This window comes from Macaca nemestrina, chromosome 8 (genome assembly GCF_043159975.1).
Source record: "Macaca nemestrina isolate mMacNem1 chromosome 8, mMacNem.hap1, whole genome shotgun sequence".
Taxonomy (NCBI): domain Eukaryota; kingdom Metazoa; phylum Chordata; class Mammalia; order Primates; family Cercopithecidae; genus Macaca; species Macaca nemestrina.
The window spans coordinates 90,949,819-90,975,023 of record NC_092132.1 but is presented as its reverse complement, the minus strand read 5'-3'; the positions used below and the strand labels follow the sequence as shown (position 1 = coordinate 90,975,023).

The following is a 25,205-nucleotide window of genomic DNA, read 5'->3' as shown; positions in this document are numbered from 1 at the left end:
GGGTTTCTCCATGTTGGTCAGGCTGGTCTTGAACTCCTGACCTCAGGTGATCCACCTGCCTCAGCCTCCCAAAGTGCTGGGATTACAGGCACGAGCCACCGTGCCCAGCCCAATAATTAAGAATTATTATTAATTAATAAGTATGTGAGGCAATTCACAGAATGGGAAGAAATTTGGGCTCTATATATATAGTATATAATCATATATAATGTATTTGTATCTAGAATATATAAAGAAATATTGCAATTAAATTTTTAAAAACGCAACTCAATAAAAAACAAAATCCACAAACAACACAATTAAAAAATGGGCAAAAGACTAGAATAGACATTTCTCTGAAGAAAATATACAAGTGACTAATACACACATGAAAAGATGCTTAACATCACTAGTAATTAGGGAAATGCAAATCAAAACAAAAATGAGATACCAACTCACATCCATTAGGATGGCTATTATAAAAACAAAACAAAATAAAAAACACTAAATAAAGGTGGGCGCAGTGGCTCATACCTGTAATCCCAGCACTTTGGGAGGCCGAGGTGGACCGATCTTCTGAGACCGGGAGTTCGAGACCGGCCTGACCAACATGGAGAAACCCCGTCTCTACTAAAAATACAAAATTAGCCAGGTGTGGTGGCACGCACCTGTAATCCCAGCTACTCTGGAGGCTGAGGCAGGAGAATCACTTGAATCCAGGAGGTAGAGGTTGTGGTGAGCCGAGATTGTGCCATTGTACTCCAGCCTGGGCAACAAGAGTGAAACCGTCTCAAAAATAAAAAACAAAAAAGGAAGAAAATAACCAGTATAGGTGAGGATATGGAGAAATTGGAACATTTGCGCATTGCTGGTAGAAATGTAAAATGATACAGCCAATGTATAAAATAGTGTGATAATTATTGAAAAAATAAACAGAATTACCATATGATCCAGCAATTCCACTTCTGAGAATATACCTAAAAGAAGTAAAAGCAGGGATCCAGACAAATATCTATAAATCCATGGCTGCATTATCCACAACAGTCAAACAGTGGAAGAAACCCAAGTGTCTGCCCATTGATGGGTGAATCAATAAACAAAATGAAAATGGGGTATATACATATAATGGAATGTTATTCAGCCTTAAAAAGAAATGAAAGTCTGGCACATTCTACAACATGGATGAACCTTGAAGACGTGAAATAATTCAGTCATGAAAGGGCAAATACTGTACAATTCCGCTTATGTGAAAGCAGTCACATTCATAGAGACAAAACAGAAAGGTGGTTGCCCAGGGCTCAGTAGAGAAAATAATAAAGAATTATTGTGGAGGCCGGGCGCGGTGGCTCAAGCCTGTAATCCCAGCACTTTGGGAGGCCGAGATGGGCGGATCACGAGGTCAGGAGATCGAGACCATCCTGGCTAACATGGTGAAACCCCGTCTCTACTAAGAAATACAAAAAAAAATAGCCGGGCGAGGTGGCAGCGCCTGTAGTCCCAGCTACTCGGGAGGCTGAGGCAGGAGAATGGCGTGAACCCGGGAGGCGGAGCTTGCAGTGAGCTGAGATCCGGCCACTGCACTCCAGCCTGGGCTACAGAGTGAGACTCCGTCTCAAAAAAAAAAAAAAAAAAAAAAAAGAATTATTGTTTAATGGGTACAGAGTTTCAGCTTGAGAAGATGCAAAAATTCCGGAGATGGATGCTGGTGGTGGTTGCACATCTTCAGGAATGTAAGTAATGCCACAGAACTGTAGATTAAAGATGATTAGAATAGTAAATTTTATGTTATGTATATTTTACTACAATAAAGGATATATTAAAGTATAATAAAAAGCAAATTGTCCAATATAAAAAGACTAAGGATCTGAATAGACATACCTCCAAAGAAGATATACAGGTGGCCTATAAGTACATGAAAAATCGCTGTTATTAGTCATCAGGAAATGAACATCAATACTGTCATGAGATACCTCTTCACACGCACCAGGATGGCTGTGATCAAGAAGACAGATAAATGTTAACAGGATATGGAGAAATTGGAAACTTCATACCATACTGGTGGGAATGTAAAATGGTGCAGCCATTTTATTTATTTATTTAGTTAGTTAGTTAGCTACTTAATTATTTTAGAGACAGAGTCTAACTCTGTCACTCAGGGTGGAGTGCAGTGGTGCAATCATCATAGCTCACTCTAGCCTTGAACTCCTGAGCTCAAGCAATCGTCCCGCCTCAGCCTTCCAAGTAGCTGGGACTACAGGCAACACCACCATGCCAGGCAGATTTTTATTTTTTATAGAGACGAGGTCTCACTATGCTGCCCAGGCTGGTCTTGAACTCTTGGGCTCAAGCAATCCTCCCACCTTATCCTCCCAAAGTGCTGAGATTTCAGGCATCAGTCACCATGCTCTGCCCATGCAGTCCTTTTAGAAAACAGTCTGGAAGTTCCTCAAATGGTTAAACATACAGTTGCCACAAGATCTAGTAGTTCCACTCCTAGGCATATTTTCAAGAATAGTAAAAACACATATCCACATAAACTTGCACATAAGTGCTCATAGCAGGCCGGGCGCGGTGGCTCAAGCCTGTAATCCCAGCAAAAAAAAAAAAAAAAAAACAACTAGCCGGGCGAGGTGGCGGGCGCCTGTAGTCCCACCTACTCAGGAGGCTGAGGCAGGAGAATGGCGTGAACCCGGGAGGCGGAGCCTGCAGTGAGCTGAGATCCGGCCACTGCACTCCAGCCTGGGCGACAGAGCGAGACTCCATCTCAAAAAAAAAAAAAAAAAAAGTGCTCATAGCAGCACTGTAACAGACAAAATGGAAACAACCCAAATGGTCACCAACTGATGAATAAATAAATAAAACATGGTAAACATACAGTTGAATATTTGCAATAAAGAGAAATAAAATACTGATACACACTGAAGCATGGAGGAAACTTTGAGAGAATTATGGTAAGGGAAAGAAGCCAGTCAGAAAGGACCACATATTGTATATTTACATGAAATGTCTAGAATAAGCAAATCTATAGAGACAAAGCTGATTAGTGGTTGCCTAGGGCTGGGAGAGTTGGGAAAACTGGTGTGACATCAGGGTTTCTTTGGGGTTAATAAAAATATTCTAAAGCAGATTGTGGTAATGTGTATGCAACTCTGTGAATAGACTGGAGACCACAAAACTGTATACTCTAAATGGGTGAACTGTGTGGTGTGAGGATTATAAAATAGTTTTAGAAGAAAGTAAGCACAGAATATTTAATATATATTTGTGGGATGACTAAAGGACAAAATTATAAATATTTATAAAATAATTTCAGAAAAATTAGTTGTTGACTCTCATTCCCCACTCACATGTGTGAATATAAACACAAAGTTGGGGCTATTCTCCTTGGAGTTAAGAGTGGGCCTTTGGGAGAAGAGAGATCAGCTATCTTTCTCTGTGGAAAAAAATGATGACATAGGATTTCATTATTCTTTTCCTCCTCTTTTTTAAAAGCAAATTTATTGAGTTATGATTTACACACCATACAATCCATCCATTTTAAATATACGATTCAATGATTTTTTGCAAATGTATACGGTTGCCCAAATAGCACTACAATTCAGACCTAGAACATTTCATCACCCCAAAATGTTCCCTGGTGCCCATTTGCAGTCAATTCTTGCTCCTACCCTATACACATTTAGCTGCTTTCTGTCTCTGTACTTCCTCTTTTCCTTTTTTTTTAGTTCATACAAATGTTATACAATATGCAATATTTTATGTCTGGCTTCTTCACTTAGCTTAATGTTTATGAGATGCATCCATGCTGTTGCACAGATTAATAGTTCTTTGATTTTATTGCCATGTAATATTTGTTTTTGGTTTTGTTTTTGTTTTTTTGAGACAGAGTTTTGCTCTTGTCACCCAGGCTGGAGTGCAGTGGCACTATCTTGGCTCACTGCAACCTCTGCCTCCCGGGTTCAAGTGATTCTCCTGCCTCAGCCTCCCATGTAGCTGGAATTATAGGTGCCCAACACCATGCCTGGCTAATTTTTGTATTTTTAGTAGAGACGGGGTTTCATTACGTTGGCCAGGCTGGTCTCGAACTTCTGATCTCAGGTGATCCACCTGCTTTGGCCTCCCAAAGTGCTGGGATTACAGGCATAAGCCATCATGCCCAGCCTAATATTTGTATTTTTAGTAGAGATGGGGTTTCACCAGGAGGCTCGTCTCAAACTCTTGACCTCAAGTGATCCTCTCTCCTTGGCCTCCCAAAGTGCTGGGATTACAGGCATGAGTCACTGTGCTCAGCCATTGCTGAGTAATATTTCATGGGATGGATATACACATTTTATTTACTGATGCTGGTAGATGGATATTTGGTGTGTTTTGGGCTATTACGACTGAAGCTGCAATGAACATTTATGTACATGCCTGGGTGGATGTATGTTTCTCGTTTCTTCTGGGCTGAGTTTCTGCATTGTACAAGTATGTGTGAGTTTAACTTTCAAAGAAACTGTCAACTGTTTCCCAAAGTGGCTGTACCACTTTGCATTTTCACCAGGCATGTATGAGGATTGCAGTTTCTCCACATCCTTGCCAACATTTGGCACTATCAGTCTGTTTACTTTTAGCCATCCATTCTAGTAGGTGGATGCTGATCTTTTTTTTTTTTTTTTTTTTTTTTTTTGAGACAGGGTTTCATTCTGTTGCCCGGGCTAGAGTGCAGTGGCACAGTCATCACTCACTGCATCCTCGACCTCCCAGGTTCAAGTGATCCTCCCACCTCAGCCTCCTGAGTAGCTGGGACTACAGGCGTTCACCACCACGCCTGGCTTTTTTTTGTATTTTTGTAGAGACAGGGTCTTGTTATATTGCACAGGCTGGTCTGGAACTCCTGGGCTCAAGTGATCTGCCCACCTCGGCCTTCCAAAGTGCTAGGATTGCAAGCATGAGCCACTGCCCCATCTAGTCTTTTAAACTCAAATATAAATTACTTCTGGATTTTGCTGTTGAATGGGAAATGCTGAGTCTCAGAGAGGGCCACAGGATGTGTTGGGTGTTGCCACATTCCTGGAGCACCTTGTACTGAGTGTGCTCTGGGTGGAGGAGGGGAGGGAGAGCTGAGGACTGTCTGACATCTCGTCTCCTATTTTCAGGGAAAAAAAGAAAGGCAACCTTGAGAAGAAGGGCAGTAAGACACTCCGTAATGAATTCAAGAAGAAGCACTATAATATTTTTTCATTAAAAAGCACTGGAGGCCAGGCGCGGTAGTTCATGCCTATAATCCCAGCGCTTTGAGAGGCCGAGGCGGGTGGATCACCTGAGGTCAGGAGTTCGAGACCAGCCTGCCCAACATGGAGAAACCCCATCTCTACTAAAAATACAAAAAATTAGATGGCCGTGGTGGCAGATGCCTGTAATCCCAGCTACTCGGGAGGTTGAGGCAGGAGAATCGCTTGAACCCCGGAGGCAGAAGTTGCAGTGAGCCAAGATCATGCCACTACACTCCGAGCAAGAGTGAGACTCCATCTCAAAAAAAAAAAAAAAAAAAAAAAGCACTGGAAATAGTTTGTAGCCTTAAATTCTAGTTGCAGCTAGGTCCCTAAATAGCCCAATAAGCATTTTTATCGCTCTTGGGCCTCAGGTATCTTATGTGCAGAGACAGAATTTCAAATATCATACTTAAGCATCCTTCTAATTCTACCTGGAAAGTTCAAGAATGTGGCTGATGTTTCTAGGATAAGATGCAGCATATGCAGTGATATTAGAAATTGAACATATTTTTTATTTAGTTTTTTATTTATCAATTTTTATTTATCAATTTGTGAAATTGAACATATTTTATCTTATTTTTATTTTAATTTTTTATTTTTTGAGACGGAGTCTCGCTCTGTCGCCCAGGCTGGAGTCCAGTGGCTCGATCTCGACTCACTGCAAGCTCCGCCTCCCAGGTTCACGCCATTCTCCTGCCTCAGCCTCCCGAGTAGCTGGGACTACAGGCGCCCTTCACCATGCCCGGCTAACTTTTTGTATTTTTCAGGAGAGACGGGGTTTCACCGTGTTAGCCAGGATGGTCTCGATCTCCTGACCTCATGATCTGCCCGCCTCGGCCTCCCAAAGTGCTGGGATTACAGGCCTGAGCCACTGTGCCCAGCCACGTATTTTATTTTTTATCTTACTATTAATATTGTAGTCAGAAGATGCAAGCTGGTATCTTGCTGATAAGATTAGGGGAAAGGGCATTTACACGAGTTTCCTAAATTCTATCACGTGGTGACACATTTGTTAGTAGTCTTTACTCATCCACATGGCATATGCTATCATTTATAGCAGTATAACCTGTGATATTATATTATGAAAGGAATAAAAATGCTTATTTAAAATATTTTCTTATCTGTGAGATGAAGATGGATTGAGATAGGTGAGTCAGACGCAGTGGCTCACACCTGTAATCTCAGCACTTTGGGAGGCTAAGGCAGATGGATCACCTGAAGTGAGGAGTTTGAGACCAGCCTGGCCACATGGTGAAAATCCGTCTCTTCTAAAAATACAAAAATTAGCCCTGTGCGGTGGTGGATGCCTGTAATCTCAGCAACTTGGGAGACTGAGGCAGGAGAATCTCTTGAACCTGGGAGGTGGAGGTTGCAGTGAGCCGATATTGTGCCACTGTACTCTAGCCTGGGTAACAGAGCAAGGCTCTATCTCAAAAAGAAAAAAAAGAAAAAGAAAAAAGATACCTAAGTGGGCTGCTTAAATTTTGTACCAGGAGAAAGGTCGGTCCACAATTACCTGTAGGTTAGCAATATGCTTTATGAATTGGGTATGGAGCATCTAAAATACTAATTTTGTTTTAGAAAATAGTTATTTTTCACAAGCGCATATTATTTGTGTTGGCTATAATAGATTTGTTATTTTAAATGGATAAATAACAGTGCTTAAAAGTGTTCAATTTTAATTTCTAATATGCTTACTATTGATAGATGTGACCCACATAAACAAAAGCATCTGGGTTTCTCCATAATTGTTAGGGTATAAAGATTTCTCAGGGCCAAGAGGCTTGAGGCCTGCTGGTCTACATCCCCATCATCCGGACTTCCTCATCTCCCACACATTTCTCAGCCCTTTGCTAATACTGCTTCTTCTGCTGCTGCTGCTTTCCTGAAGCTCTTTGTGGTAAGATTATCTATAAATTCCAGATTTCAAAGTCCAATTCACATTTTCGTTTCTTACCTTGTTTGAACATCCTGAAGCCTCTTACATTGTTGTCTACACCCTTCGTAAAAACGTTTCTCCCCTGATGTTGCGACACCAGCAATGTCACCATCTCCTCCTTCCTCCCCAGCCTCCAATCTTCTTTGGCTTTCTCCTTGCCCTTATATGTTGGTTATTTCTTAGGGTTCCAGCCTAGATTTTCTTCTCTTACTGATCTATGTATTTTCCTCGGGGTGTCTCATTCAAACCTTTGGCTTCAGTTGCTTCCAATATACCAATGATTTCCAAATCCGCATTTCTTTCCTGGGCTTCATATCCTTATTTCAAATGTGCATTCCTGCCAAAGAAGTATCTCAAAAAGAGCATGTCCAGCTGAAACTCATGAGGTTTTTCTTCCTAAACTCACATTTACTTGCATGCTGTTTAGGTCAATAATATTATTATTCATTTATTTGGAAATAACAAAAAAGAAAATCCAAAGCAATAGCTTACAATTTTTGTAAAGCTGTTTTTTACTCCTCCTCCTCCTTGCCCCCTGCCCCTGCCATGTAGTAAATCTCCAAACCCAATTCTAGTTATATCTTGTATCTACTTCCGTTTTTCCTCCTGTTACTCTTGCTGACACCATCTATTCCTTGAATGATCGCAACTGTCCTATTGATCAGCCTCCTGCACACTTTTTCCCCACCCCTCGTCAGGGCGATCTTTCCAGCATGTATGTGGCATTGTCACTTCTGGCAGTCAACATTCTTCCATGCTTCCTCCTCACCTGCAGGATGAAATTCATGCTCCTTAAGCAGGCAAAGGCACAGGAGTCCTTCATTATTTGATCCTATGGAGTTTCCCATAGAGTGTCTTGCCATTCCTAGTTTCTACCCTGTTACCTAGCCGTGCTTTATGATGGGACCGTGCCTGTGCTCAGGTGGTTTTCTCGGTCTGAGGTGTCCATACCCTCTGATCTGTGTGTCCCCTCTTAGAGGTCATCTCCTCTTTGAGAGCTTCCCTCTCTCTCAGCCCCCAGGGCATTTGCTTGGTTTATCTAGCAAATTCCCAAATCAGTTAGAATCAGGCCTTATCATATCTCCCTGTACTGTAGATACATTTACATCTCTATTTCCCCACAAGGCTGTGTCTCCTCTGTGCCCCACACACTGTCCAAGCCCACTGATAGGTGTGCAAATGGATTAGTCAGAACTAATGGGGAGGTTGGAACAGGGATCCTTCACTTTCTCTTTGAAGCAGCTGCAGAGATTAATTTCTCTTCATTGTTAAATCAAGATAGAGATATTAAATTGCTTCATCATGAAAAAAATGGGTTCAAAATAAATAATTTGGGGATGTAGATGGAATGAATTTTCCCTCACAGAGGGATCAAGATCGTTCCCTGTAGTCTCATCGTTGGCTTCCTCCCATGGATTAGCAATGTGGGCCAAGATTTAGAGAAAATAAGAGATACTGGAATGAAGGCATTTGGGGAGAAAAAACGAAAACCAGGTGGGTTACTTGGAAAGAAAGGTACCAAAGGAGATGAGGGAGACAGAACAAGAAAAGGAAAAAAGATTGTGGGAAAGAATGCACAGAAACAGTACTAAAGAATAGTCCATTTGCTGCCAATAAGGGGCTACAGGGAAAAAGAAATACAGGAATGAGAGGAAACCCTGACAGGATGCAGCTTCACAATTCTTTTCTGAGCTCAATCTCAGGCAGGCTTCTTGATATTGTCTCTAAAGTGTGTGTTCACCCTGAGACGCTCATGTCCATGTAATTTCTCTCTCTGAGGCATTCCAGGGTCAAAAGGTCAGAGCTCCAGCATTAGAATAGGAAACTGTCTTTTCTGGACAGAGGTGCCATCTTAGGAATAAAGCTAGCCAATGCTTCAATCATTTGATGAAATAACTCCAATGATTATGAGTTTAGTTTAACACATTGATGAGATGTTTATTGACCCCAATTGTTGCATTTAATTTCTTCTATCTTGTATAGTTATACAGGATTTTAATAAATTCTATGCCAAATCTTAATATTCTTCAATATCAAAAGTCAGAAATAACTCTTACTCAAAACCATATAAGAGATCTAGGCTATAGCTGGCAATTGCTTCAGTTAAAGAGTGACAGAGCTATAAATTTAATCCTAATTTTAAAATTGCAGCAAAACATAAGGATTGAATTTACAAATCTCCCATTTTTTCCCAAAAATTTCTCCAGAATTGGAACTTTTGTTTGTTTAGGAATAAACTACATGTTGAATGAAATTATCCAAAATTTCATAAGAGTGTTATGTGGTAACACTTTAAAAGTAAAATATGCTTTCTTATTTAATCCCCTGGTAATGTTTGCCTGGTACTGAAAGGCAACACCACATCTAATTATTTTAAAGTCAGCAGAGTATTAAAGAAACTAAATTTTGCAAAGATAGAAATTATAATAACCTTCATTTTCATTTATTTATTTATTTATTTTGTGTGAGACAGAGTCTCACTCTGTTGGCTAGGCTGGAGTGCAGTGGCACAGTCTTGGCACACTGCAACCTCCACCTCCTGGTTTCAGTCAATTCTTGTCCCTCAGCCTCCCGAGTAGCTGAGATTACAGGTGTGCACCACTACGCCCGGCTAATTTTTGTATTTTTAGTAGAGATGGGGATTCACCATGTTGGTCAGGCTGGTCTCCAACTCCTGACCTCAAGTGATCCACCCACCTGAACCTCCCGAATTTCTGGGATTATAGCCATGAACCACCATGCCCGGCTATAACCTTCATGTTCAAAGCACTCTCCCATCTATTATCAAGGCCTCTAAGAAAATCTCCTTTATATATATATTCTCGAGTCAGAATTATTAGTCTCCATCTTTCATCTCAGTCTTCTTCAAATACCAAACTCTTTACTAAGCAGTTAGACACAAGCAGTTTCACCAGTTCTATCTCTCAAATAAGGTTTCATAAGTTCTGCCTTGTGATTGCCCGTCAGAGGGGATATGGATTTGGGGGCAAGAAATAGAACAGAAACCTAACTGTTCTGTGAAATGTAGTGTTTAGGTTAATATTCTTCCTTAACTGCCACCTGCTTTTTTTTTTTTTTTCTTTAACACTTTGTTCAAATCTCTCAAACCTTGCACTGCAGAATCATGGAGTGTTCAAGCCTGAAGGGAGTGGAGAGATTGGGCCAGCTCCTCTTGGATGCATCCTGAAATCGAGGACCAGTCAGAGGCAGGGAGTCACCCATTATCAACCCTGCTCACCAGGAGGAGGGCCAAAGAGTGGAACTCGGGTTTCCCAGCTCAAACCCTCCCCATCGGGGCACATCACACCACCTCTTCCCATGCCACTGAAAACATCCCCTAAAGTCCGAAACACATTTCAGATTCATGAGCCAATCCGGTTTAAGAGAATTGGTGTTGGCTACCCATGTTAGAACAGACAGAACGGACCACTCGAGAATCTTTTGTATTTGTTGACAAATGATAAATGGAGATAAAAGAGAGGAAAGAGGGGAGATGAACTTGGAGCTGGATGGCTTAACATTGAAGCCATGTAGCTTAGCAGTTAAACACAGGGACCCGGCCTCACAGTGCCTGGCTCCCTCCTCTAGCTGCATTGTCTGCTAATGACTGTGTGGCCCAGGGCAGCTCCTTGGTCTCTCTAGCCTCAGCTGTTTCTGTGATGGCTACATGAGCTTGAGGATTTACAAGGAGTCCTGGTACACAGTGAGCACACAGGTGTTAGCTATTACGGAAAGATCTTCTTTTTATTCAGAGGAGTCCAACATAACTTTGCAGTACTTGAAGATGTCTTATATAGTCATTCATCTGCAAAGACGTGGTCTTTTCAGCACTTCTTTCTCTCTCTAATGTGGTTCTACTAAGCTATCCACATTTAAGATCCCAGCCAGGTCACTTGGGTGCTGCTAAACTATGTAATTCAGTGTGACCCTAAGAGACCCATATAGGAATGGAGCTATGATTTGTTTTAGGGCTGTCCCAAGCCAGCTCATCTACCCCACACAGACTGTCTTGAAAGGAAGACATGTCTGCTCCCTAAGAGCCTGGGGGTAGGAGTATCTCATTCCCGTCAACATTCCACACATCCCCTGCTGAACCCAAGAGGACGATTCCAACCTTCAAGTCCATTTTGACAGAAGGACCCAAGGTCAAGAAGGAAAACACTGAAATTAACCAAGGATCTTCCCTTTCTCTTCATCCCCTGGGAGAACATTTCAGGTTTATTAGACAGTTTGTCTGTTAATATTATTCACTTGAAACAAAACCCTGGGTGTGTGCCTTTTGGAGAACCATGTAAATCAACAAAGCTATACATAGAACAGAGCGACTGGCTCAGGAGCCAAGTTCCCCACAGATAGCAGGTGGACAGATCGCGCCGAGGAAAGGAAGCGCAGCCTTTCCTTATTTTTCTAGCATCCTCGGCTTAGCAGTCAATGCACATCCCGTATACTGATGTCGGCTATTCAAATAAATATTGACAAATGGTGACTAATTATTACAAGGCATTAGTTTGTATAATTACACTGTAAGTAATGGTGGAGCTCATTTCTGAAATGTCTGAATTACATGTATTTATTATTTTGTTCTTAATTTTAGAGGTAATTTAGAAATGGCATATCAAAAAGTAATCACATATTTAAATTCATAATTAGCAAAACTAAAATATCATTTATGCATACTTCAAAAAACTCTACATTACCACTGTGGTTTAATTCAACTCAGAGACATTTAAAAGTGGAGACGAGCAGGCATCTGTGCCACGCTAATGTCTTTCTCACATTTCCTTAATGCTGTTGTAATTACGTGTGGAAACACAGAAAGCCACGTCCCATCTGCCCAGCACACGTCGCCTCCTGTTTTTGTTTCCTTACATTGACATTAGGCACTTCTCTGGTTTTCCAGACAGTTTTCAGTTCTGAGGTAAAAGTTGTTTCTCAATTTCTTCTCAGGTTGTGTGAGGGAGTATCTCATAAATCCTAGGCTGACCGCTTTTTGGAGATCACAAACAAAACAAGATTGCTATGAAGCCCTGGGGTGAAATTAAGCTTCCAGGGTTGTGGCTTTTATAGTGCTTCCCCCTTTTCTAATTCCCTCTCCCAAACCTCTCCTTCCAGGGTGCGCCATGCAGAGTCCTGATGCAGGCCCAGTGCCTTGTCTACTGCCAACCGGGGGCCAGCTTTTGCATTTGCTTTGATGGTCTATTCCAGAATCTTTTTTCTTTACTTTTTTTATTTTATTTTTTAAATTTAAGATACAGAGTTGGCCAACCGCGGTGTCTCATGCCGGTAATCCTAACTCTTTAGGAGGCCAAGGCAGATGGATCACGTGAAGTCAGGAGTTCGAGACCAGCCTGGCCAACATGGTGGAACCCCGTCTCTACTAAAAATATAAAATTAGCCGGGAGTGGTGGTGCACGCCTGTAATCCCAGCTACTAGGGAGGCTGAGGCAGGAGAATCACTTGAACCAGGAAGGTGGAGGTTGCAGTGAACCGAGATCATGCCATTGCACTCCAGCCTGGGCAACAAGAGTGAAACTCCTTTTCAAAAAAAAAAAAAAAGAGAGAGAGAGAGAGTCTTGCTCTGTCATGCAGGCTGGAGTGGAGTGGTGTGATCTCAGATGACTTCAGCCTCGACCTCCTGGATTCAAGCAATCCTCCACTTCAGCCTCCCGAGTAGCTAGGGCTACAGGCATGTGTCTCCAGGCCCAGCTAATTTTTAATTTTTTTGTGGAGACACAGTCTTGCTTTGTTGTGCAGCAGTCCTTCTGCCTTGGCCTCCCAAAGTGTTGGGGTTACAGGCACAAGCCACCGCGCCCTTCTTTTCCTGAATGTTCAGGTGAAAATCTGAAGGGAAGAAGCAGGGTGGGCTTGACTAGCTTCAGTGGTGACTTGTTCTTCAGGGTCTTTGGTCAGATGAACCCTTCCATGCAGTGATGCTCGGGGACCTATACTTACAGTGAGACAGCAGAGCGTTTTCTGGCTCGTTAAGCAGAACCGATAAGGACATGACTTACAAGGACACGGCATTCCTGAAGCCAAAGATGTCCCAGCTGCGACCTGTGTCCCAGCTGCGGTCCACTGCCTGGCAAATCCACCTTCTTTCATGGCTGGTCCAATCTCCACCTCCTTATGAGAGAGCCCCGCTGCTGGCTGTGGTTATTTTTACAGATTGGCCACTTTCTTAGGGAAGACAAAGGTTTCTTGATAAGGTTTTGATTTAGCAAGTGGATGTATTCTCACTCTCTGAACCTCCTAAAGCTGTGTGCTTGTCGCTCACCCTGCAAGACTCTACCACCAGGCTTCATCATGAGAAAAGCCTCTCCCGGCCCCGAGGGAGCGCTAGAGCAGGGCAGGGCAGAGTCTCTCATTCTGTACCCACACGCTAGCGATGTCGCTGCCTGTCACTTGTGTACACAGCCTTCATCCCACGTGACTTACGAGCTCTTGAGAGTGGGAAATAGGTCTCCTTCGCCATCCTATCTCCTGGCTTAGCGGGGTCCCATTCAAAATGCATATGTGCCCAGCAACAAGGGCACACCCTGGGGTCCTTTCCCGAGCTTCTGACTGGGAGCTCCAGCTACCTGCTATTAGCTGCATTCAGACATCAAACAGGTAGTGTTAAAATCACTGGATTCTCTTCCCCTCCCTAGAGCTGCTCCTGCTCTGGTGTCCCTAGTCAACAGTCATTATTCACTTGATTGCCTGAGCCCTAGACCTGGAGTCACACTTAGCTCCCCCATCTCCCCAGAAACCCCCCACACACAACATAGCTTCCACCTTTAATCCGTTACCTAAGTCCTGCTAGCTTCTTATCATTCAAATTTATCAAGTGCTCTTTATTTGCCCTGGCACTCCCTTCATTTCAGCAATGATGTCACCTGAATTAATATAACAGCTTCCAAATCAGTGTCCTTGTCCCCACTGCAACTACCCTTCATCCTAAGAACTATCTCTTGCACATACATTGGTAGCTCCACTGCTTGCTGGAAGGAGCTCAGCAGCCTTAGTGTGGTTTCATGGGCTACTGCTATTTTACCCTGTCCGTCATCCACTCCTCCTACCTCTGGTCACAGTGCCTGATTTTCACAAGGGCAACTCCCCTTTCCACATCCTCCCTCCTTTCGCTTTGATCCCCGCCCATTCCTCTCTACCTCCTCTGATAAGCCAGCTCCAGGGCAGAAAGAGGGATCATCCCTCGGGTGCAGTGACTGATTCAGGCTTGGCCATTCGTCTCCACCAGCCTCACGGAAAATCAGTCTTGGGAACTACCGGTCAGCAAGAGCTCCTTCTGCTGGGTTTGCAAATTGGCAGAATCTGAGCCTGGAGCTGCTGGTGGCCATCTGAACATGGGTGACTCGGCCTGCAAGAGATGGGCCGACAGCAGAGACTGAGCACCGACTTCTGACATGGCCAAGCACTCGGATCCAGCTTGCTCAAACCGTTGCACCCCTAGTCTTCAGTTTCTGTTTAGATTTGTATTTTTTAACTTGCCAACAAAAGAGACGTGACTCCTCCAGATACAAGACCCTTGGTGACCAGGACTCTCCCTATCTTTTGGAGAGAGTCTTACCTCTTACCTCCCAACTATGGCTCAAGTTACCTCCTTTTCTGGGATTTCCCTTTCTTTTCTTTGTTTGAATATCTCCTATTCATCCTTCAAAAATCTGCTAAGACTTCACCACCTCTGAGATGCCTTTTCTGACCCCCACCAGACTCCTTGATCATTACCTTCTCATAGCACTTATCACATTGCATCCTAATCACCTCTTTATCTGGGGGGACTTTCTCTAGACTATAGCCTCCTTAAGGCTAGTATTGTTTTCTCATTGTTGTACCTCCAAAATCATATGTATTCACTCACATGTATGAAATAAGAAAATTAACCCTCAAAAAGAGACAAAAGAGAAATTATTATCTTGGTTTCATTTAAAATAGATTTGTATATACTTGGCCCTCTGCATCTGTGGATTCAACCAACCAGGGCTCAAAAAATTAGGAAAAAAAAACCCAATAAAAATAACAATACAATAAAAAATTAAGCAAATAAAAAACAATATAGGTTAACCACTACTTCCATAGTATTGACATAGTATTAGGTATTATAAGTAATCTAGAGATGATTTAAAGTATACAGGAGAGTGTGCATAGGTTTTATGGAAATAGTGCACCACTTTATATCAGTGACTTGAGCATTTGTGGATTTTGGTATCCATGGGGGTCCTGGAACCAATCCCTAAGGGTACAGAGAAGCAACTAACCATATTTTAAAAGATCACTTCCTTGGCTAAATCATAGAGAATGGGCTGGCACAAGGAAAAGTTTGGAAGCCTGGAGAGTAGTTGCAGTGATTTAGGCAAGAGATGATGGCATTATGAACCACGGTAGTTTGAATGGGGATGAAGAGCAAGGGATAGATTCAAGATACTCAAAAGACCTAAAGATCAAATATCAGGGAAATGAGGACTACAGAGAAGGAAGAGGTCCAAATGCCTCACAAGGTTTCTTCAGATAGGGAAACACACAAGGAGGAAGAGTTTTGGAGTCAGGGAACTTTAGATCTGTTTTGTTTTGTTTTGTTTTTTTAATTTAAAATTGAGATATGGCCAGGCATGGTGGCGTGTATGTACCTGTAGTCCCAGCTACTTTGGAGGCTGAAGCAGGAGGATCACTTGAGTCCAGGAGTGCTGGGCTGTAGTGCATTGTGCTGATCGGGTGTCCACACTAAGTTTGGCATCAATGTGGTGACCTCCTGGGAGCAGGGAATCACCAAATTGCCTAAGAGGGGTGAACTAGTCCAGGTCAGAAATGGAGCAGGTCAAAACTCCTGTGTTGCAGCCTGGTCAACATGGTGAAACTCCGTCTCTACTAAAAACATAAAAATTAGCTGGGCGTGGTGGCAGGCACCTGTAATCCCAGCTACTCGGGAGACTGAGGCAGAACAGCTTGAACCCGGGAGATGGAGGTTGCAGTGAGCCAAGATTGTGCCATTGCACTCCAGCCTGGGCAACAAGAGTGAAACTCTGTTTCAAAAGAAAAAAACCCAAAAACCAAAGCAAACAAACAAAACTCCTATGCTGAACAATAGTAGGATCACACCCGTGAATAGCCACTGCACTCCAGCCTCAGCAACATAGTGAGACCATGTCTCTAAAAATAAATAAATAAATAAATAAAATAAGAGGTATGATCCACGTGCCATAATATTCACCATTTTAAAATAGACAATTCAGTAGTTTTTAGTGTATTCACAAGGTTTTCTAACCATCACCATTATCTAATTCCATAAAATTTCATCACTTTTCAAAAAAAGACCCAAACCAGCCAGGTGCAGTGGCTCATGCATGTAATCCCAGCACTTTGGGAAGCCGAGGTGGGTGGGTCACCTGAGGTCGGGAATTTGAGACCAGCCTGACCAATACGGAGAAATCCCATCTCTACTAAAAAATACAAACAATTAGCTGGGCATGGTGGCACATGCCTGTATCCCAGCTACTAGGGAGGCTGAGGGAGGAGAATCGCTTGAACCCAGGAGGAGGAGGTTGCTGTGAGCCGAGATCACGCCATTGCACTCCAGCCTGGGCAACAAGAGCAAAACTCCGTCTCAAAAAAACAAAACAAAACCCAAACCCATTAGCAGTTACTCCTCATTGCTCCATCCCCCAGCCTTGGGCAACGACTAATCTACTTTCTATCTTCATAGATTTGCCTACTCTGGGCATTTCATGTAAAGATAACCATATGATATTGGGTGGTTGTTTCTGGCTTCTTTCACTCAGCGTGTTTTCAAGATTTACTCATGTTGTAGCATATACCAGTATTTCACAATGTTTTATGACTGAATATGATTCAATTATATAAATATACCACAATTTATTTACTCATTCATTAGCTGAGGAACACTTGGTTTGTTTCTGCCTTTGGGCTATTGTGAATAGTGCTTACACCAATAGTGGTGTAAAAGTGTTCTTTTTCACCAGAACACTGGTATAAAAGCTTTTGTGTAGACATGTATTTCCTATTCTCTTGGGTATATACCTAGAATTTGAAAGCTGGATTATATGGCAACTCTATGTTTAACTTTTTGTGGAATTACCAGACTGTTTTCCAACATGGTGGCAACATTTTACATTCCTACCAGTAATTTATGAGAGTTCCAATTTTTTTTGACAAACTCATCAACACTTGCTATTAATATCTTGTGTTGTTTTGATACAGCAATCCTAGTGAATGTGAACTGGCATCTCATTGTCATTTTGGTTTGTATTTCCCTAGTAACTAATGATGTTAAGCATATTTTCATGTGCTTTTTGGCCGTTTATGTATCTTCTTTGGAGAAATGTCTATTTAAGTCATATGCCCATTTTGTAAGATGGAAAACAAAATTTTATTCTAAAAATAGAACTCAGTAAAATGAAAAAACAAAAGATAACAAAAAGGAAGATAAAGATATTTTAGATATTTAAAATATCTAAAAATCAGATTTTTTTTTAAGTGAATGGAGAACTGAAGATGCCATCCTAGAATTGTTTTTGGGGCCAAGTTAAAAAAAAGTCAACCCTATTAATGGTATGTAGACAGAGAGGCAGAAGAATGTGGAAGCCTCTATCTCTGTTTCCTCCTGACTTTGTTCATAGCTGACATTCCTTCTGCCCCACACAGCGGGCTGGCCCCAGCACAGCTGCCCTGGGCTTGGCTGTGATTGATACCGATGCTCCAAAGTCAACAGGTGTGTTCTGATGTCAGAGTTTTTCGTGTTTCCTTTGGATGCATTCCAAGCCTGGATAGAGACGTATCTGCTTGAAATGGCTTATCTCTTCCACAAGACTGGGTGGCTGCAAGATGCCTGAGACCCTGGTGCTGGAGAATTCTCCATTAGAGTATGTCCCTACAAGTCAGTAAGCTTCCAGGGCTAAGTTCCGTGTTGTGTGATACACATGGAGTCTATGATCACAGGGAAACCAGCTAAAACGTTTGATTCAAAACTTTGAGGCCAGGTGCAGAGGTTCATACCTGTAATCTCAACACTTTGAGAGACTGAGGTGGGTGGATCACCTGAGGTCAGGAGTTTGAGACCAGCCTGGCCAACATGGTGAAACCCTGTCTCTATTAAAAATACAAAAGCTAACTGGAGTGGTGGTTGGCGCTTGTTATCCCAGCTACTAGGGAGGCTGAGGCAGGAGAATGACCTGAACCCAGGAGGCAGAGGTTGTAGTGAGCTGAGATTGTGCCACTGCACTCCAGCCTGGGCAACAGAGTGAGACTCCATCTCAAAATAGAAAAAAATAAAATAAACTTTGGTCCCCAGCAATATCTAAAAATTGTTTTTAGTAGGAAATAGGCATAACACATGGCGATTCTTCTTTCTTGATTTCTAACTAAATTTTTGGTCAGGTCATTTATGGAGAATTTTAAGTTTGAATATATTGTTACTTTTAAACACATGGTGCAAAACATGATATTTAGATTGTTCATATTAGAAGAAGCTATCACAATGATCAGTCAATTTATAATCATTCATCAGTCACAGGGGAAGAATAAAATCCTAGATACATCAGAAAAATAAATTACCAAGACACTTAATTATAGTTATAAGATCTGCTTGCTCATTGAAATTATTTCATGGGCTTAATTATCAATTCATTGAAGAAACCTGTTTGTGTTTTCACTCGTTAAAGCTTAAATTGTAGATCATATTATCTTCCTTCTCAAAGTTATTAAGGAAGATCTTTCTAAAGCAGGAAAGGATTTTTGGTGTATTGTTAAAAGTAAAAAGATGGTCTGTCTATCAAGCTGACTGGGGGAATGTAAGCATTTTTCTCATGCTCTAAATGGCCATGCTCCATGCTAGCTCAGGATCCTAATAAACTCCCCTCTTCCACGTCAGGAATTATTTGATTGAGTTACTCAATGAAATCAACTGGTTCTCCTTTCATTATTATAACCAAAGTCTCACATTGTTATAATAAATATCAAAATTAGAATGTATTTAAATGCGTGATTTCATAGGCTCTGGTCAGTTCTACTGAGAAAACAGAGAGAACTGGACTCTTTTCCCTGGATATTTGAGCCAAAATGAAGCAAGACCCTGTACACATGAATTATGGAGAATAAAACTCAGCAGAACAGGACATTAACACAGATCAGATCAAAGGGCATTTATTGAGAGTAAGAGGTGACATAATTTACAGAATAACTGCAGGAAAAGGAAATGTTCTTGACAATTTTAGATTACCTTTTATGAGAGAGTCCTGGCAGTCTGGAACATGTTTCACTAAAAGCAGGCCATACTTCCAGATTTCTGATTTATAATATTTTTTGAGTGCAATCAATATCTTTGTCTAGGATTGTCCCTATCTGGGCTCCCTTTAGAACAAATCAACAGACACACAAACAGTCCCTGCTCTCCGGGCCCCAACCTCCTTCTTGTGTGGGTGGGCTCTTCCTAAATCAAAACCCCTGCCTCCTTCAGCTCTCCAGATTTCCCTGCTCCCAGCTCAGCTACCCACACCCCAAGGGAGGGGTGGGTGATAATCCAGCTCTGGCACCCTCCTCTCCCCTACGTAAGCGTCTCTGCAATGAGGCAGCCCAACTCTTCTGATGGGCTCTCACAAAAGGTAATTGAAAAGGAGCATCAGGGCTCCTGTCCACCTCCCTCACCCTCTTCGCTGGCAGCATCTACCACACTCCTGTGGATGTGAGTGGAATCCTGGACCCCACCATCTCTTAGGTCTCCCTGCTCTGTCACCACCAGGGCCAGAGTGTGACAGTTGATGCCTGCTGGATGCTTTGAGATTCCTCAGTTCTACTTTGTTCAGAAAAGGTCTGTGTCAGCTGATGTCTTATCATCTGGCACAAGTTGGCGGGTGAGGTTGAGGATTACCTCTGATTGCTGATTCTAGAGAAAGTAGACCCCGTAGTAGAAGAGGGGCCCATGCTTGTTGGGTGGGGGTTGATGCTCAGACTCCGCAGTTACCCCTCACTAAGGGCTTCTCCCATGATGAAAACCACAGCCCTCACCACTGGTGAGGAAACACCAGGGTGAGGTCGCCAGCATTCCTTCATTGTATCCCTACCAGGCATATTTTTTTCAGCCTGCTTCCACCTTGGATCTCCACACCATGTTTTTGTCTTGTTTTGTTTTGTTTTATTTGCAGATACCGTCTGGCTCTGTCACCCAGGCTGGAGTGCAGTGGTGCAATCTCGGCTCACTGCAGCCTCTAACCTCCCAAGCTCAAGCAGTCCTCCCGCCTCAGCCTCCAAAACAGTTGGGATCACAAGCACACGCCACCACACTTGGCTAATTTTTCTTTCTTTCTTTTTTATTTTTATTTTTTGTGGAGACAAGGTTTTACCATGTCACTCTGGCTGGTCTCCAACTCCTGGACTCAAGCAATCTGCCTGCCTCAGCTTCTCACAGTGTTGGGATTACAGGTGTGAGCCACTGCACGGCCTCATTCCATGTTTTTAATTCACAGACCTGGCCCAGGAGGCATATTCCCTACTGTCACTTCCCCTCCACCCCTCCAGGGAGAGAAATCCAGCATTCACTCCCATTCTACCGCCGGGAGAGCTGTTCAGACAAAGGCAGGCAATGAGAAAAAACAAATCCAGGCTTCTCTGTCCATCCTTTGAGGCCTGGCAGGCAACAGGGACAATGGAAAAGGGAAGGAATTGCTATACGTTAAGAATTCAGTAGTATTTTGTGGCCACATGTTCTTCCTCTCTTCTTCCAAACTCCTTTATCCCTCAAACTTACCAAGTTGATACTGTACAATTCCTGACTTGTATTGTCTTGAGCAATGAGGCCAGGCTGCAGGGTGTCCACTGAGAAACTGCTGGAGTGAATTTCCTTATCGATAATTCTTATCAGCTCAAATATGCCACTGCTCTCTGACATAGTTTGCATGTTTTCAGAACATGCCCTTTCCCTTTCTTTTTAGTCTTATGGTATCTTTTTTTTTTTTTTTTTTTTTTTTGACAGAGTTTTGCTCTTGTTGCCCAGGCAGTAGTGCAATGGTGCAGTCTTGGCTCACCTCAACGTCTGCCTCCTGGGTTCAAGCAATGCTCCTGCCTCAGCCTCCCGAGTAGCTGGGATTATAGGCATGTGCCACCAGGCCCGGCTAGTTTTGTAGTTTTAGTAGAAATGGGGTTTCTCTGTGTTGGTCAGGCTGGTCTCGAACTCCCAACCTCAGGTGATCTGCCCACCTTGGCCTCCCAAAGTGCTGGGATTACAGGTGTGAGCCACCGCCCGGTCTGTTTTTTTTTTTTTTTTTAATATAGAAGAGTAGGTATTAAATATGTCTTCTTTCCAGATTATTTTAGTTTGAGATCAACTAAATAATATTCAAAAGGAAGAATTCGATCAGCATCATCTTAAAACCTATCTGAAATCTATTTCTAAGCCCCAGGGTGCCCCACGCTGGTGAGCCTGCCCCAGCCTCTGCGGGTGGTATGGACTGAATGACCGCAGGAAGGAAAGTGAGCCTGTGCCCTCTGTAAGCCTCTTTCTGGACTTTAAACAGTACTTGTGGACCACCTACTTGTGGGCGTGCTTCTTTGTGGAGTTACTCATTCTCTTGGTTGTTATATTTACCTTGTGAACTTCATTCCGTCTAAAGGGTAGCTAACGATAGAGCAGAATGACTTGAAGAGTCACCATTTAGTAAATGTTTGGTTTGAAATCTGCCAAGAAACAGATTGCTATTGATGTCGGCCTGAGTGCACAGGAAGTACCAAGAGTGTTGTGGGGACCTTTACTTAGTTCCAAGTGCTTTATGTCCAGCGTCGCATTGAATCTTATTGCAACCCTATTAATAGAATGAAAGCACCATTATTACCTGCTTTAAAAATGAGAGGCTTGCAAATTAGACGGGCGTGGTGGCAGGCGCCTGTAGTCCTAGCTACTGGTGAGGCTGAGGCAGGAGAACTGCTTGAACACGGCAGGCGGAGGTTGCAGTGAGCCGAGACCGTGCCAGTCCACTCCAGCCTGGGTGACAGAGCAAGACTCCATCTCTAAATAAATAAATAAATAAATAAATAAGAGAGACTTGGAGTGATTTGCTTAAGGTCACACATAATAGGCAGCAGGACCAAGACAAGAAACTAGACCTTAAAACGGTATGTTACATAAATGATACATATTTTTCTCTGGATGGCTCCTTTCCCCATGAGTTTATAATGCATTATTTACCGAGAACAGAAGGTACCACAAATGAGTTGGTCCTCCCTGGACATGATCTTGGTGCTGGAGTTATGGGTAGAGGCATGGAAACTGTGCAGTTCTTCCTACAGTCAAAGAGTTGGCTTCCTCGGGCAAGAGGCTGAAATTTGATCTAGCTTTGCAAACACGGCTCCTTCAGGCCCTCAATTTTGACTTTTGTAACACACACAGAAAATACAGGAGCTGATTCTCCCTGCATCCCCCACTCCCCTGGGTCTTACTCTTCTTCACTGTTCAGCTTGTCCTTTGGGTGTTTTCATTCACCCTTATTCCTCCAATCAATTCCCTCTCTGGGAAGTTAGCCAGATTTCATTGCTGTAGCGAGCACTCAAAGAACCGCATATGTAGGATACTTACAAAATTCATGGCACTGTGTGTGGCAGCAACTGCTTTAATCCTGGAGATAAGCCATTCCTCCACGTCTAGGTGACTAATCCTGAGGCACTGGGAAGTAACTTTCTGAACACTGAATAGCAAACCAGAGGTAGAACCTGTACAAGTCCACCACTCCTTATCCACAATTCTAAAACCCAAGCAGCTCTAAAAACCACTAGCAAAACCTGGCCTGACCTGATACGCAGTGATTGACGGTCTTTACCTTACTTTTTAACAAAATGCAAGTTGTGACTCACAGAACCTGTGTTCCTCCCCTGTTAATGAATAATGGTCTTGAAGGCTTCAAGTTTGTGGTGAGCCTCCACCCCCATGATCATCCTCCACTGACGGCTCCTCCTTCTCATAAATGTCAGCAGCTTCCAGTGATTGGTAGGGTAGGTGGGGGCTGTAAGTTTCTCAGGCAAATTTGCAAATCTTGGACCAAATCCTGACAAATGCATAAACATTTATCAAGTAAATTTAAAAATTCATAATTTCTGATCTTTTATGCTCAGGGAAACTCTACTTCCCTTTTTTTTTTTTTTTTTTTTTCCCCCAGACGCAGTCTCACTCTGTCCCCCAGGCTGGAGTGCAGTGGTATGATCTCGGCTCACTGCAACCTCTCCCTTCCAGGTTCAAGTGATTCTCCTGCCTCAGCCTCCTGAGTAGCTGGGATTACAGGCGCAGACCATCACGCCTGGCTAATTTTTGTATTTATAGTAGCGACAGGGTTTTACCATGTTGACCAGGCTGGTGTTGAACTCCTGACCTCGAGTGATCTGCCCACCTTAGCCTCCCAAAGTGCTGGGATTACAGGCGTGAGCCACTGTACCCGGCCCCCTCTCTGAGCTTCAAAGAGGACCCGCATGAGAGTTCACTCTGTGCTGGGTGCAATTGTGTTCTGATGTGAGGACCGTGTGAGCTGAATGGATCCTTTTGCAGTCCACACCTGAAATCGTAAAGATAAACAAAATAACTAAGAAACCCCCGGCAACCCAACACTAAAAATCAAAGTTATTTTTTCAGCTTATTTGGCAGAAACAATCTGATACTGAGGGTTTGTTATAATTTCATTCATCCATTAAGTGCGAATATTTATATGTCTTGTGTTGAAGTTTTAATATGTTTGCTTCCACGGTGTTTCAGACCTCTCCGGGTTATTAATAACTGCATGGCATTTTATTCTTTTTCTACTTGGCCCAAAGGCTCTGAAGAAGGGATTAAGATCCTGTAATTTGTTCATTTAAGAACAAAAGGCCCATGTTATTTTTCTAGTCACCACTTATCTTGAATACCATGACTTTCACCAACAAAAAAATTATTTAGCATACTTTATTCCAACTAGTGAATACATTTTTTGGTGTAGAGATTAGTAGTTTATTGCCTATTAGCCATTGCTACAGTAAAGTTTCTGATACTTGAAATGCTGGCTAACCACACTTGCTATTTAGCTGAAATATAATTTGCATGAAATAATCATCACACAGACACTACAATACTATAAGCACCAACATTTTAAGAAGTGTGAACTATTTGCTATGGAATCATTTTTAAATTCCTGGTCAGGCACAGTGGCTCACGCCTGTAATCTCAGCACTTTGGGAGGCCAAGGTGAGCAGATCACGAGATCAGGAGTTTGAGACCAGCCTCACCAACATGGTGAAACCCCATCTCTACTAAAAATTCAGAAATTGGCCAGGCACGGTGGCATGTGCCTGTAATCCCAGCTACTCAGGAGGCTGAGGCAAGAGAATTGCTTGAACCAGGGAGGCGAAGGTTGCAGTGAGCCGAGATCACACCACTACACTCCAGTTTGGGCGATAGAGTAAGACTCTACCTAAAAGAAAAAAAAAAAAAATCCTTATAAACCTGCCCATATTTTAAAAAGAAAAGGTTTAAATTGTATTGGAAAACCTACAAGAGTATGATTTCAACCAACAGAAAAGCATTACAAACCTCCGCACCCAGTTTCTTTTTCATTGTCTCCTAACTGTGAAAGTGGTGTCGCTTGGTGCCACCACATGCAAACATGAATCCAAGCAGGAGACTAAAACTGTCAGTGGTTGTTAGGAACCTGTTATCCACATGACTTAGAATGTATCTATATTGATATTTTTAACCAACCAAAATCCAAACATAAAATTGCGTAGAAAATCCATAGATCCCCGAAAATATGTCTGAGAATTCCTCAGGCCCATGAACTCTACTCTGAAAAACACTAAACAATTCCTCTACCATTATATGTGAAATCCAAAGGGAGAACTGAAGATTCATGCTGATCCCAGAACACCGTATCATCTTAAGCTATCCAAGCATACGAACTTATTCAATCTACCTATAATTCTCCTGCCTTCAAGCGCTCCCCTGGACTGTGATAAAAATATATGTGTACTTGGCATGCAGTGGAATCCTGCCAAGAAGGGCAACCATTTTTTTTTTT

General features: G+C 42.6%; 1 long non-coding RNA gene across 2 annotated transcripts; it reads right to left on the bottom strand.

Moving 5' to 3' along the window:
• Nucleotides 1-754: 754 nt before the first annotated feature.
• Nucleotides 755-25,194, bottom strand: LOC105482290 (uncharacterized). 2 transcript variants are annotated; one of them, XR_987533.3, is made up of 5 exons: nt 22,008-25,194; nt 14,322-14,530; nt 7,192-13,350; nt 1,858-1,971; nt 755-1,727 (listed from the first exon to the last, which is right to left on the bottom strand). It is a non-coding gene; the product is annotated as an uncharacterized lncRNA (long non-coding RNA). The 2 variants fall into 2 exon arrangements; XR_011607026.1 differs by having other exon boundaries at nt 7,192-14,530.
• Between the last annotated feature and the right edge of the window lie 11 nt (nt 25,195-25,205).